The sequence below is a fragment of the Chrysemys picta genome, chromosome 5 (genome assembly GCF_011386835.1).
Source record: "Chrysemys picta bellii isolate R12L10 chromosome 5, ASM1138683v2, whole genome shotgun sequence".
NCBI classification, from domain to species: domain Eukaryota; kingdom Metazoa; phylum Chordata; order Testudines; family Emydidae; genus Chrysemys; species Chrysemys picta.
In genome coordinates, this window is record NC_088795.1 from 74,438,392 (window position 1) to 74,453,253 (window position 14,862).

Here is a 14,862-nt window from a genome sequence, read left to right on the forward strand (position 1 = left end):
AAAAGATTCATTTCAATTTTAGCAAAGTTATAACCATTTGAGAAAATGTCCTTAAATCTACAAAGCCGATGTGTACATAAACATAGGAGCACTATGCACCATTGAGCAAACAGAAAGATTCACCTATATTAAAGATGAAAAGTTTGGGGAATTAGATGGATTTTGAAGGAGGAAAGGAAAGGGAGCACACCACTACTCCCTTTCATTTGAAACAGATTTTTGAAAGGAAATTTGAAAATTCAGTGCTTTGTTTCAATTTGGAATGAAAACAAATTTTGAAATAATGGAGTTTCCCGCTAAATGGAAATTCTGGTACTGCACAGCTCTAGCTGTAGCAATATTTATTATTTGCTAAACCTGCTTGTGGACTATGTGGAAGAAGTTTTTTTTAGGAAGGATCTGCAAGGAGACATTGGGGAGGGGGGAGCAGACTAGAATATGGAAGCATATGGGTGGGGCATGGAAAAAAACAAGAAGATGAGAGTAGGACAAAGAAACTACAGAAATGGTGAGGAGACTGGTGGCACTGGTGGAATGAAGAGGGGTGTGATGAAAACAAGAGAAGAGATGTAGGTGGGATGGACTTGTGCAGGGCTTTTAAAGCGGTAAGAAATGGGGGAGCCAATGAGAGAATTAGAAGAGGTGAGTAAATGAATTGAGCCTAGGGAGAAGAGGATTATTTTCACTGTACTGTTTTAAGTGAGCTGGAGGAAAGCGTGACACTTCACAACACTGCAAACAAAAAAGTAATTGGGGATGACAGAAAGAAAGAGACTACTGTAATTAAGGTGGGAATAAATGGGAGGGTATAGATAAATGTTTTAACCATAGACACATAAAGGAATTGGGTCAGATTCTTGAATCTTGTGGAAGAAGAAATTGCAGGATACGATAGCTAGCATATGTAGTGAGATGGGTAAAAGGAGTAAAAAATGATCCCAAAGTAATCAACGTGGGTGACAGGCAAAAATTATGTTGCTACAAAAATAGAGAAAGGACAGTTACTTCCTCTTCCAACCCTGAGAATAAACCCCTAGCATCTCCATTAACATTGTGTGTTTGTTGGCAAATGACGACTTTTTCATAGCTGTCAATGTATATGAAAATTATCTCAATAAAGCTTTTCTTTTTCAGAAAATATCACTTACTATGAATGGGGAGGTTTGTTTCTTGTTTATGCTGATAGGACCGAAAAATATCAGATATGATTGCTTTGTAGTTTTGTATTCTCATGAAATATGTTAATGTTGGAAATGAACATACATGAATGAAGAAATCTAATTAGAACAGTCACAATTTCATAATCTACCATTGATAGATCTGAAGAGCATAAGGTGCTCTTCGGTTTGGTATCTAAGCACTGTGCAAAATAAAGGAGCGATAGAGGATGGGATTTTCAAAAACACCTAAATGATTTGAGCACAAATCTCATGGAAAGTCAATGCAAACTTGTGTTCCAAAATTGCTTAGGCACTTTTGAAAATCCCACCCAGCGTCTGAAACAAAAATGTCTCTCCGTTCATCTGTGGACAAGTAGGTCTGAATTGAAGCCTTCTTGGGATTTTTTTGTGTGGTGGTGTTGATAGGGGAAATCATCCGGAAAGCACTTCTTAAAAAGGTGTATTTTTATAACGACAAAATTCATGTTTTCAGGACTGATCAGAAGAAAATTTCAATACTATTTCTCAATCACAATTTACCCTATTCATCAACAGTGTTCCTCTGCTTTCTTTACAGAAGAGTTCAAGGGCTTCTTTCATCAAGGTAGTCAGTTCATGCAATGGACAAAGGAGGCAGCATACAAATCCAGATCTGAATTAGCTTTAGGCTAAAGTTTGGGTTCCAGGGCAAATCAGGGCTAGATTTTAGATTCAATAGATGTTACCAGATGGTCTCATGAGATTTCCACCTCAAATTGTGGGAAACTCAATGTACAACTAATCTCACAAGATTTCTACCATCTTGCATAGTGAAAATATCTTTGTTGGCTAGAATTTAACTATTTTGGGTTGAAATCCTTTGTCTATGGCTGTTCTTGCAAGACTTTGGTTCCCTCTAGCTGGAACCTGAAAAGAATGACCTGGTTTTAGACCTGACTTAGTTTTAAAATCTTACTCAGAGCTAGAAGTTTCAAAGGGCATCTTGAGATTTGGATCTGAACTCCACCTGCAAAATAAAAAGGCATTGGGATTTGAAACTTTGATTTTGTGTTATTTATTTATTACACCAGAGTTCAGCAAAAACTGTTGGTTTACATCAATGGGGTTTTGTATATATTTTTTTCTTCTGTATTTTTGCACCTCCTGAGCTTCACACTGAATTTCAGATTTTCTAGCTTTTCTAATATGATTGGCAACCTCTGAAATATGCTCAGTAAAATCACATAGCCTTATAATTAGTGGCCATATTTCAATCTTCATATGTCCATCATTGGACAGGAAAGGATGGTTCAATTGAATGATACATTTGGCAGTGGAGTAAAACTAGAGAAACAGCTTTGCCTGATCATGGACAAGAGACACTTTTGAATCTGGGCTAGACATCTGCTGCTAAGCTGTGGTTACACAGAATTATGTTTTTTTTCCCTATAACTAGTCTTCAAAGAGCTAAATTGTGCTCCAATTTACATCAGTATAAATAAAGAATAACTCCATTGGTGCTAGTGGTATTACTCAAGATTTATCTTTTTTTAAATTAGAGTATGATTTGGCTGTAAGGTTGCATATGAAAAAGCAGAAGTTGTTGCAAACTGAAATAATTTTGTCTTACTTGCTGGTAGAAATAGACCTGTTTTCATGAGATTTCTAGACCAAAACAGTCTGGATTATCTTCAGATAAACACCCAGATAGCCACCAACCCTTTTGAAGGTCACTCATCATTACTTACTCATTTACCTACCAGTCTCAACCTCCAACCTTTCCCGGCTGAAAACGCCACGCTCCCCTTTTCATAATGTAATCCTGTTCTGTACCATATAAGCTCTCTTTGTCAGGAATATTAGGAAGTGTATTTCAATTAATTCTTTTATAAAGAATAATACTTCAAAAACAACTACTTTAAACTGAGGTTGTATCTTTAATGTCTTTTTTCTGGTTTTAATCAAATGTTATTTTTCTCACTCACTACACATGGATGTATAACATATGTCCAGGGAAATGGGTGCATACCACATGGCTAGAAAGGATGAATGCAGTATAAACCATAGACAAAGTGATAGAGAAAAATTAAGCTAGTATCATAGATGATGCACCTAGCTCCTAAAATATACTACACAATGAATATGCATTTTAAATCCAGGTGATTGAATTCTTTCTTCAACATTTATTAAAGCTACCTTCTTGCTTAAGCTACTGTTCCTCAAGTGGTTCTGTAATTACAGAATCACGGGGTTGGAGGGGTTAATTCTGATTTCACACTGGCTTTACTGTGGTGTTACTGCATTGACTTCAGTGGAGTTGCTTATGATTTACATCAGTGTATATGAGATCAGAATCAGGCCCTAAATTAGGGCTGTGTTGTGTGGGGGTTATTTTTGTTTGTTTTCAATCTGCTAAAAAATGAGAAATTGAACCTATTTGGAAAAAGAGAGTGCTTAGTTAATTCCTAAGGACCATAGAGTATACATCCTGGCTTCTACTCAAAAGAGGTCATGGACGAGGTCCCAAATCCAACTGAATTATTTCTTTAAAACTTGGCTAGACTAGGGAGAGCTATTTTTCCCATTGCTTTGTCTTGAGCTTTCATAACTGGTACACAGGGTCCCACGAGCCATTATGATTTACCAAATGAATACCAGGCTTTTCAAGGAGTTGTCTTGATATAGGCTTGCCTGATTGATGATGATGATGATGTAAAATATACAAAGGATATGTTAAATTTCAGACCATAGTTTTGTGTGGTTATCATCTGAGAATAATCCCTTCATATTCTCCTGTATCTCAGAGCATGTTCTTGGATGGGTCTGACCGTTATGGGAAAAAGTCCACATATCGTGTGATTCCACAGCCTGGATACTTGTTGGGGAATCCACCTTTTGCTGTGGAATGGTGCTCCAGATTCTGAGCTTTCATTTTAGAATAAAAATTGTTTCTAACCCATAAGTTATATTCATAACCCATGAAAATGTGAACTGAGTGTAAACTGGTTCAATGTTGTCTTCCTGGGTCCACAGACAACCTAGTACATAGCTCTGATAAGATCACATCTGACTGGGGGTGCTAATTCTGAAACGTAAAGATGATGACTTTAGTATCAGCACTGTTAATTCTCTCACGGACATTCCTTTTAACACCAGCATCCAGCAAATGTGTTTATTCTAATTCAAAACTGTCTTACATCTCTCCAGCTGGAGAGCTTAATACCAAAATTAAATAACACATGGGCTAATGTGCTGATTGTATTAATTTTTTTTACTGAATTAATTAAAAACTGGGGTTTATAATTTGATTTAAATGGATCTATATCAAAATTTGTAGTCTCCTGCACCAGAATGCCCCAAGTCTCAGGGGACCTGCCACGTGCTTTAGGAACAGTGTGGAAACATGTATACAAAAATCCTTGTCTGTTCTGCTTCCCAACTTTTGTCTCAAACCTACCTGGTAGATTTATTGCTTGATTTCACTTCAGTAGTCTGACTCCCTGTGTGATTTCCAAAAGTCTGCAGGAACGAATCAGCACTTATTGCTGCAAAAGATTCTGACATCATAGAGGTTAAAAAGAGAATGAATGATATGGTTAGCCAAGCATTCACTATTACTGGAGGAGGGGGTCATATGGAAACATGGCTTTTCTGTCAGACAGAATGAATGAGATATATAGTTTGTTTTGTCCTTCTTTTAAAAGGACAAGGGAAAGGAGACAATCTGTCTTAATAAGGGCATGCTTTGAGCATCAACCAACCAGAATATAATATTTTTTGAACATCCATATGTGATCTCATTATTAAATTCGGATATTGAACTAAATTTAACATATCAATTTATAAATCAGTCAGTTAAATTGCCAATTTTATACTGATAAATGGGAGTTAATAGCAATTACTACTTTCTGAGCCATAAGGCACTGATTCCCAAATCAATTGTATGATTTATAGATTACAGACACAATTTACAAGTTTTCATTTACATGACTTGTATCCCTAATGTATCAGGAATTATTCCTTTATTTTATGAAAGGAACAGTGTTAAATATCGTGGCATAACAACAAAACCAATTGAATTCACAATTCAGGGTGACACTACATTTTTAACCTGCTGCTGCTGTTCATAAGGTTCAGTGAGGAGAGTTAAAGACAGAATTGTAGCCTTAATATTGAATGTCATAACTTTTGATTGTGTATGACCTAACCTATGTATTGTACCTGTGGATTTTTTTTAAAGCACACTTCAATGGCAGGCAGTTGTGCAACAGGCCATTTGCAATGGAAGAGGTAGGAGTTTGCTCTTGTGGAAATTTCACATTGTTCCTTGCACTATAAACACTCAAATATATTTTGAGATAAATGAATATCACGGAACTTAAATTTCTTAGTACATTGCTACATAAACTTTTAATTCTCTATTTATTTGAGATCCAAGTTTGCACCCATTAATGTCAATGAGGTTTTGCCACAGACTACAAAGAAAGCAAGGATGGTCAATGGAGAATGTGCTGCAAATTAATATTTGTTTTAATTTTTTTAACAAAATTTCTCCTTTTACTGCTTACTTCCTGGTATCTATTTGATTATTCTGTTCAGCACAAAATAATAGTGTCTTGTACTATTCAAACCATGAAGAACTATTGAGGCCAGACTAATTCATCTGTGGTTGTTATGAGGCTCAATTCATTAATTATAAAGCACTCTGAGATCAAAGGTGATCTAGAAATGCAAAGGACTATTATTATTATTATTATTATTACTATTTTATTAATGAATTAGGATCTGGCTAGTAGCAAAAAGCACAGTAATATATCGTGGGTAAGGCCAGGGTCCTGTGCACTCTGCAGAACACTGGACCTAGATAGTGCAGTGAGGCCTTCAGATTTCTGTAGCACATTGGAAATTCTATGGTAATAAGAGATGTAGAGAAAACCATTCAGAAAATGAGTTCATTATTGAATTATAGAAAACAGTATTGATTGCATTATTTGTTTGAATATGTAACTGAATAAAAACTTATGTTTCCATTTTGCCTCAGGATCTAACATTGACATGTCATAAAATTTCCGGGATGGGGGGCCTTGCTGCAGAATTTAGGATCAGCCTTTTCTTCTTGCTATGGGTGTGGGTGAGTGATCTCTACCTCATCTCTTTCTACCTGCTGGGAGATTCTTTCTGATGTGGGTGAGGTGAGAGCAAGAAGAAAGATGAAGGGACACTCAGGGGAAAACAAGTGAGCGGGCAGCAGCAGGTCCGAGTGGGAAGGGAGGGATCAGATAATCAAGGATTATTCAGAATGGCTGCGTGTTGATAGCACTTGTCAGCTTCAGTTTTCAGACTGATTTAAAAAACAAAACCAACAAAATAACCTCCTGGTGGCAGGGATTTGGGGCTGATAGCCTGCAGCCTTGTTCAGCAGGCTGACTGCTGTCAAAATCCTAGCTGACTGGTAAGCAATGTCTCCTAGCTCAGGAAGCAAACTACCTCTGTACAGTAGAGAATATGTCCAGTTAAACTTTCTGGGGAAAGGAAAAATAGACAAAAGAGTTAAGCAGAGCACAGAATGGAAACCGAGTTCAAGAAAAACTTTTTTTCTCATAGCAAAAAATAATTTCCTGTGGCCAGGAGGAAGATTGCTGTACAGCTGGCCCAAAAGGCAGATTCTATGCTGGCTGGACTGGCAGGGTCAGGTTAAGGCTAACTTTATGCTCTTTATTTACTTTGCTATGCCTAGTTATTAGTGTGGGCCCCTTACTGAATGAGGGAGGCAACCTAGTGACCGAGGATGTGGAAAAAGCTAATGTACTCAATGATTTTTTTGCCTCTGTCTTCACGCACAAGGTCAGCTCCCAGATTGCTGCACTGGGCAATACAGCATGGGGAGAAGGTGACCAACCCTCTGTGGAGAAAGAAGTGGTTCGGGACTATTTAGAAAAACTGGACGTGCACAAGTCCATGGGGCCGGATGCGCTGCATCCGAGGGTGCTAAAGGAGTTGGCGGGTGAGATTGCAGAGCCATTAGCCATTATTTTTGAAAACTCATGGCGATCAGGGGAGGTCCCAGATGACTGGAAAAAGGCTAATGTAGTGCCCATCTTTAAAAAAGGGAAGAAGGAGGATCCGGGGAACTACAGGCCAGTCAGCCTCACCTCAGTCCCTGGAAAAATCATGGAGCAGGTCCTCAAGGAATCAATTATGAAACATTTAGAGGAGAGGAAAATGATCAGGAACAGTCAGCATGGATTCACGAAGGGGAAGTCATGCCTGACTAACCTAATTGCCTTCTATGATGAGATAACTGGCTCTGTGGATGAGGGGAAAGCAGTGGATGTGTTATTCCTTGACTTTAGCAAAGCTTTTGATACGGTCTCCCACAGTATTCTTGCCGCCAAGTTAAAGAAGTATGGGCTGGATGAATGGACTGTAAGGTGGATAGAAAGCTGGCTAGATCGCCGGGCTCAACGGGTAGTGATCAATGGCTCCATGTCTAGTTGGCAGCCGGTTTCAAGCGGAGTGCCCCAAGGGTCGGTCCTGGGGCCGGTTTTGTTTAATATCTTTATTAATGATCTGGAGGATGGTGTGGACTGCACTCTCAGCAAGTTTGCAGATGACACTAAACTAGGAGGCATGGTAGATACACTAGAGGGTAGGGATCGGATACAGAGGGACCTAGACAAATTAGAGGATTGGGCCGAAAAAAACCTGATGAGGTTCAACAAGGACAAGTGCAGAGTCCTGCACTTAGGACGGAAGAATCCCATGCACTGCTACAGACTAGGGACCGAATGGCTAGGTAGCAGTTCTGCAGAAAAGGACCTAGGGGTCACAGTGGACGAGAAGCTGGATATGAGTCAACAGTGTGCTCTTGTTGCCAAGAAGGCTAACGGCATTTTGGGCTGTATAAGTAGGGGCATTGCCAGCAGATCGAGGAACGTGATCGTTCCCCTTTATTCGACATTGGCGAGGCCTCATCTGGAATACTGTGTCCAGTTTTGGGCCCCACACTACAAGAAGGATGTGGAAAAATTGGAAAGAGTCCAGCGGAGGGCAACAAAAATGATTAGGGGTCTGGAGCACATGACTTATGAGGAGAGGCTGAGGGAACTGGGATTGTTTAGTCTCCAGAAGAGAAGAATGAGGGGGGATTTGATAGCAGACTTCAACTACCTGAAGGGGGGTTCCAAAGAGGATGGAGCTCGGCTGTTCTCAGTGGTGGCAGATGACCGAACAAGGAGCAATGGTCTCAAGTTGCAGTGGGGGAGGTCCAGGTTGGATATCAGGAAAAACTATTTCACTAGGAGGGTGGTGAAACACTGGAATGCGTTACCTAGGGAGGTGGTGGAGTCTCCTTCCTTGGAGGTTTTTAAGGCCCGGCTTGACAAAGCCCTGGCTGGGATGATTTTAGCTGGGAATTGGTCCTGCTTTGAGCAGGGGGTTGGACTAGATGACCTGTTGAGGTCCCTTCCAACTCTGATATTCTATGATTCTATGATTACAGAAACCCCAGAAAGGAGGAAAACTTTGGCACCTATTAAAATGGGATAGGGTGAAGTGAAAAGCATTTGAGAGACTGACTTTTAACTCTTTCTCAAATATTATTTTTGCCAGCAAATGTCAACAGCTAATAGATGTACAGACCTCCCTGCACCTGTCTTTCATACTGACTTGACTGGATGGCTGCTCTAAGACAAGCCAGTCACATAAACATAAAGTGAACAGTGAAGGAATTTTTTTTCACAAAAACAAATTCTCTCTATCTGGAGTATAACTGGAATTGCATTTTGCCCATTGAAATAAGCTGGGACTTTCATTTTATATCGCTATGCACTAGGGATGCGTACATTGTACCATTTTGTCAGATAGAGATATTAATGACCATACCCATGCTTATAATGGTGGTCATCACATGGTGGTGAGCATAAGTGCCTGAGGCCCAGCCTGTTTTTCAGCAGTCAGACTGTAGGAAAAGAACTCTGAAAAAATTGCCAGAATTGTGGATGATTTAGTTTTGGTTCATGCATTCGTTATATGCATATTACATGCATAATTAATTATATCAGAGTTTACTCCACCAGCAGCGGTCTGCCAAATATCATTTGATGAAAGCTCTCATGGCAAACAGCCTTAACCATGGTAATTTGGCTGTGCTACTAGTAATATATTTGTGCTTCTATTAGCACCATCACAAGACAATCAGTGAGTCTGTCAGAAGCATGTCAATGGTACACACTATATGAATCACAACCTACTTAAATATAAGATAACTAGACATAAGTGAAATATAAACTAACCAAAAACTATAAATATAATCCTAGTAAAACATAAAAACCTCTCAATAAACCCAATGGAAAAAAAGTTCCAATGTTTAATAGATCTAACAGGAACTAGGAAAACTAGTTTAAATATTCCAGTGTTACAGCTGGGGCAGCCAAACCGCTGTCATTTGCACACCTTTATTTTGGCCCCAAATCTGAAATTGAATTTATTAATCATTGAAGTGAAATGGAAGCTTGGCAGAACTTCGGTTTTTTTTCCAGCCCTCTGTAATGATATGGGATTCTAGATAATACAGTTTCCCTTAATACACCTTCCAGGATGCTAAAGAAAGGATTTTTATTTAGAAGCTCTGCCCAGTCTGGAGTAAGGATGTTTCAAGAACTCTGATCACCAGGCCCTGTTTTCAGGAATTTAAGAATCCATTTTAAACATAGAACTTTGGCCTACAGGGTCTTGAATGTTTGTTTTTGACAGTCTGAATTGTTGGGGTGGAGAGAGAATTCTCCTCATCTGTGGTTCTCTTGTGCTCTGTCCCCGTTGGCCTTCAATTGGAAGAGGAATAAAGACTCCAGGTAGTCTGCTCTACACCAGCTCCCTGCATGCCTCTTCCTGTTCCCCTCAGGAGGACACCCTTCATCATTCACACATACACCTACCTTTCTTGAGCAGCGTACTTGGGAGGAAGGGGGAGTGTATCACAGTGTGCTGCAGATTAGCATTCTGTGTGGTTTGATAGAATTATTAGTCTATGCCTTTAAAAATTATATGATGGCCATATTAGGTCTGTGTGCTCTGTGGAAAATGAAAGTACTATGTTGCAGACCTTCATCTTGAGTGTCGGGGGTCAGTTTTGTGCCGTCAGAGTGAATCTGTCTCTGACTGTTTTATCTGGAAAGGAGTAAGAAAATATGACAGAAATGCATGCAGAGTGATGAATAGCATGGAATGCCATGTGAGATCACTCCGCACAAGTGTGAGGGAACATCTAATGAATTCAAAGAAGGCATCAAGTTTAAGACAGAAAAAAGAAAACACATCTAGTCTATGTATTCAACTTGCGAATATCATTGCCACATTATATTAATTGAGGCAAATATATAGATATGTTTTTGTGAGTATAAATAGTGAGGGATAAAATTACAGAAACATGTTAGAATATTTCCCTCCATGCTAGAATAATGTACAAATACAATCGACGAATTAATATACACCTGTACCTGGATATAACGCTGTCCTCGGGAGCCAAAAAATCTTACCGTGTTATAGGTGAAAACGCGTTATATTGAACTTGCTTTGATCCACCGGAGTGCGCAGCCCCCCCCCCCCCCCCCCGGAGCACTGCTTTACCACATTATATCTGAATTTGTGTTGTATCGGGTCACGTTATATCGAGGTAGAGGTGTATGTGTGGTGTTGGCATCTATGAGAGAGAATACTAGACTGCTAGCAATTTCTAGGAGAAGGCTCTCCATGGAAAGATATTATGGATGTTTAGGTCTATAGGATACAATTAGCTCACCAGGAAACAATGTTAGTTTGAGTGCTGTAGAAGAAGCAGAAAAGCGGAAATCAGAGGAGGGAATGACCATTGTTCAGGGGCAGGGCCTGGATCTCCAAGGCACAGACAGACTTCAGTGACTTGCCCAAGATCACACAGGAAATCTGTGGTAAAGCAGGGATTCAACCTAGATCTTCCATGGCTTAAGCTAGGGTTCTAATCACTGGACCATACTTCTTATTGATATTTGATCTGTATTTGTCACAGTATTTCTAATTAGAAGAATCAAGACTGGGATTTTCAGAGGCACTGCAGGCAATGAGAGTTGGCCACCTGACTCCCGTAAACTCCAGGTTGTTATTTTTTTATTCATATTTATAAGTATCTTAGAGATTGTAGTCTCAGATCTTCTGTACAAAACTAGAAAAACTATAGGAAAGCTTCCTAGACTATAAAGTGATCATGGAAAATAACCCTTTTACTTATTCATTTATTGTTTGGCTTAACATGAGACACTTTGTGATGGACCAGTTTCAAAACTTTAGTAATGCTAAAGGAGAGGAAAACTCAGTGTATTCTCACATATCAGTGTGTGTGGAGGCAAGTGGATTGTTTTACAACCTGTCACCCCTTTTGAACAGCATGGGTCTCCACATGGTTTTGGCACTATTCCCAAAAGTATTGCACCAGGAAAGTGGAATTTTCACCTTCTGGAATGCTGATTGGTTGATGCTGGAAGATGTCATTACCTTCTGGAGGCAACACTTCTGGGAATGATATCATGCAGTATGATTGTTGGGAAGGCACAGGAATTAGAAGGTATTTTTCTCTCATTTGTTGATACTAGATAATTAAATTCTCTTCCCATCACATCTGTTTAATATCCAACTCCTGTGGAAGATTTATATTTTCTTGAAATGGAAGAGTTAAAGGAGGAAAAAGTTTTAGAGTACTGTAAACGGCATGTTTTGCTGGCAAACAGGAGCAAACTTGCTAGGATTTCTTCATTAGAGTCTTGCCATTTAAGCCATCAGCGGTATTTTGTGAAGACATCAAACATGTGTATACCAGATGCCAGCAAGCAGAGCAGCACTAAGGACCTGACTCAATTTAACAATAATCTGTGGACAGCGGGTGTGAACCTGAGCTGGGCCAACACCTCATCAGACTGCATGGCTAATTGATTTCAAAATTAGACTTGGTATTTCTGAACAATAATCTTAAAAGGCAGCAATAAAATACATCAAAATCCTTTGAGCTAGCCAAGCTTTCATCCAAATGGCTTATTACAAAGAGCTGGCACACCTGAACTTTGGCATAGACAAATAAATCCCAAAACAGCAAATGGAAACCACATTTGGCACTGGAGGTTTGTCAAAAGAAGTTTGTAGTCATCAGGAAACAAGATTTTGGATTTTTTTCCTCCTTTAGTGGCAGGAAATAATTCACTGAATGTGTTTCACAGTGACTGCTGTGATTTATGCAATAAAAATATATATAATGGTTATTAGGGGGCTTTTTTGTGTATCACACAATCTTTAGGATACCAGAAGCCGAAAAAGCACAACAAGGGTTACAGTTACCGCAACAGTGATAACTTAATCACATGTGTAGGCCTTCCCCCTTTGAACTCTAAATGGCTGCTTTGGGGCATCAGGGTCCAAAAGGATTTAGATCTGACTTTTGTGTGGCTACAATAAATTATACCCAACTATCTGAGAAATGCTTGGAATCTTATCTCAAAGAGAGGATGGGGGCAAACTGAGATTACAGTTTCTCATTTAAGGGATGACATAAATTCCCAGTACAAATCTTTCCTGGAGTTAACATTTCAGAACAGGTACATTTGTTTTTCCTCTTTCTATATTATTACCGAAGAGGTTCTTTTCTATAGTGATTTAAGGTAGCAGAGATGTGGGAGCAGACAAACCAACTCATTAAATGATTATTAGTTTATCAGTGCAATAATGATTGAAAAAGTGGCTTTTTCACTTACTAATATGATTGAAGAAGGGACAGAACAAATCTCTGATAGCAGTAGCTGATACATGGGGTATCTTAAAACTGCTTGGATAGTCTAGGGAAATTTGTTATTTTAAGTTATGTTTAAACTGATTTAAAAAAATCTGAGATGGGTAAGAAGCAACTGAGGCTTACAACAATTAAATGGTATAGGTGGTTCTTAATTATTGCCATTGTGTTTAAAATGCAAATAAATGCAGTTTTACCATGCTGACAATTGGATGCCTGTGGGCATCGAATCCAAGAGAGTTTTGTGGAGCAAGGTGCTGGGCTTTTGAATTCTTAATTTGGTGGTTCTAAATTACATTAATATTTGTAAGCTCTCTCTTAAGATCACACCAAACATCAGAGAGTTAACTGCATCTGAACTGCAAGCGTACATTTTTGAACTGTCTGCATTTTCTGTATTCACACAGATTGTCTGTCTGATTTTTAATTTTAAGACATTGACAGATTCCAATATTATTTACAATGATGACAGTCCAGATTTAGTCTGGTTTTACACTGATTTAAGTGAAATCAGAATTTATAGTCTGACATTGCAACTAATTAGTTAAAACAGAGGCCTGATTCGGTTACACCAGTTAAAAACAGATATAACTCTATTGACTTAATAGAGCTATTCTGAATTTGCACTGCTGTGAGAGGACAATCAGACCCTGAAGATGCATCTTTCCTTCCTTGCAAAGTTTCTGGACTGTAGTCTTAATTACCTTACCATTGTTCCTGTATTGTTTGATCCTACCAATACGTAATTTTGGTTCCAATCGACTAGATGTTTTAGAGCCCTTTCTATTAGTGTACTATATTCCAGCCCAGGTTAATTTTAAGATGTTGGTGTTCTCTAACACATTTCCCCTGAACTCTATAAGTAAGTGAGTAATAAATACCAGTAATATTCATATTTTGGGGTAATTTTAATGATCCTTTAATTATTTGCAAAGTCGGCTCTTTAGTGCCCCAATCTACTATGAGAGACAATTTGTGATTTTCTTCCTGAAATACTTTTCTTTGTACTAAGTGCAACATTCTCCTACCCCCATCTTAACATCTAATTATGTACATATTAATGTTCATCTTCTTGAATGTCTTCAAAATCAAATATAAAGAAACCTAAATGAATAACAGATGTTCAAATAAGGATAGTATGGGTCAAATTCTGACCTTCGTTACATCTATGAAACCCCGCTGACTTCAGCAGGGGTTGCGTAGGTGTAAATGAGGGTAGATTTGACTCTAAATTGTTTCACTGCTCATGACACTTTCATCTGCTCATATAGTACAAATTCTATGGAAAAATCCCAGCTGCTGTGGGAGAACGACAGTTCCAAAAGTTGTCTTGAATCTCTTGTTCTCTCATATGGACTCTTCAAGTTTCCCTCCTAATTTTATATGGTTTCTACGTTTATGTATATGCAAAACAAAGAAACACATCAAAGTAGCACAATCAGCATAACAAAACACAATATACAAAGTCTTGAGCCAGCCGGTATTCTTACATGGTTTAGATTAGAGTCCAGAGTGTACTAAGACTAGACCACCACAGGAGAAAGGGCTATGCGACACTGTGAATGTTCCCATGCACCGTATTACAGAAACACCTGTGGCAAATTAATCTGTGAAAATTCACTGTGAAAATTCACCAGGGTTAATGACTTTTTCTTACCTCTGAAAGGGGGGTGGTCTTGTTATAGGGACGCTGTAAAAAACATATAGGGACACAGATTTCATTGTTTTGGTTTTTAATGTTCAAGGTCAAAAATAAAAAAAATTAGAAAAATAGAAGAGACACAATGTAGAGCAAATATAAAAATACAGCAAATGTGTACATTCTTTTGCTTGTAATCCTGTTTGCTGCATTCAAAGGCGGGAGGTATATGTTTACCATATTAGGGCTCAAGAGAATATACATAGATCATATAA

General features: G+C 38.6%; 1 protein-coding gene across 1 annotated transcript in view; it reads left to right on the forward strand.

Annotated features, from left to right (window-relative positions):
* LOC101943579 (uncharacterized) overlaps positions 1 to 14,862 on the forward strand; it is a 236,867-nt gene that overhangs the window by 114,228 nt on the left and 107,777 nt on the right. The window lies entirely within an intron of this gene.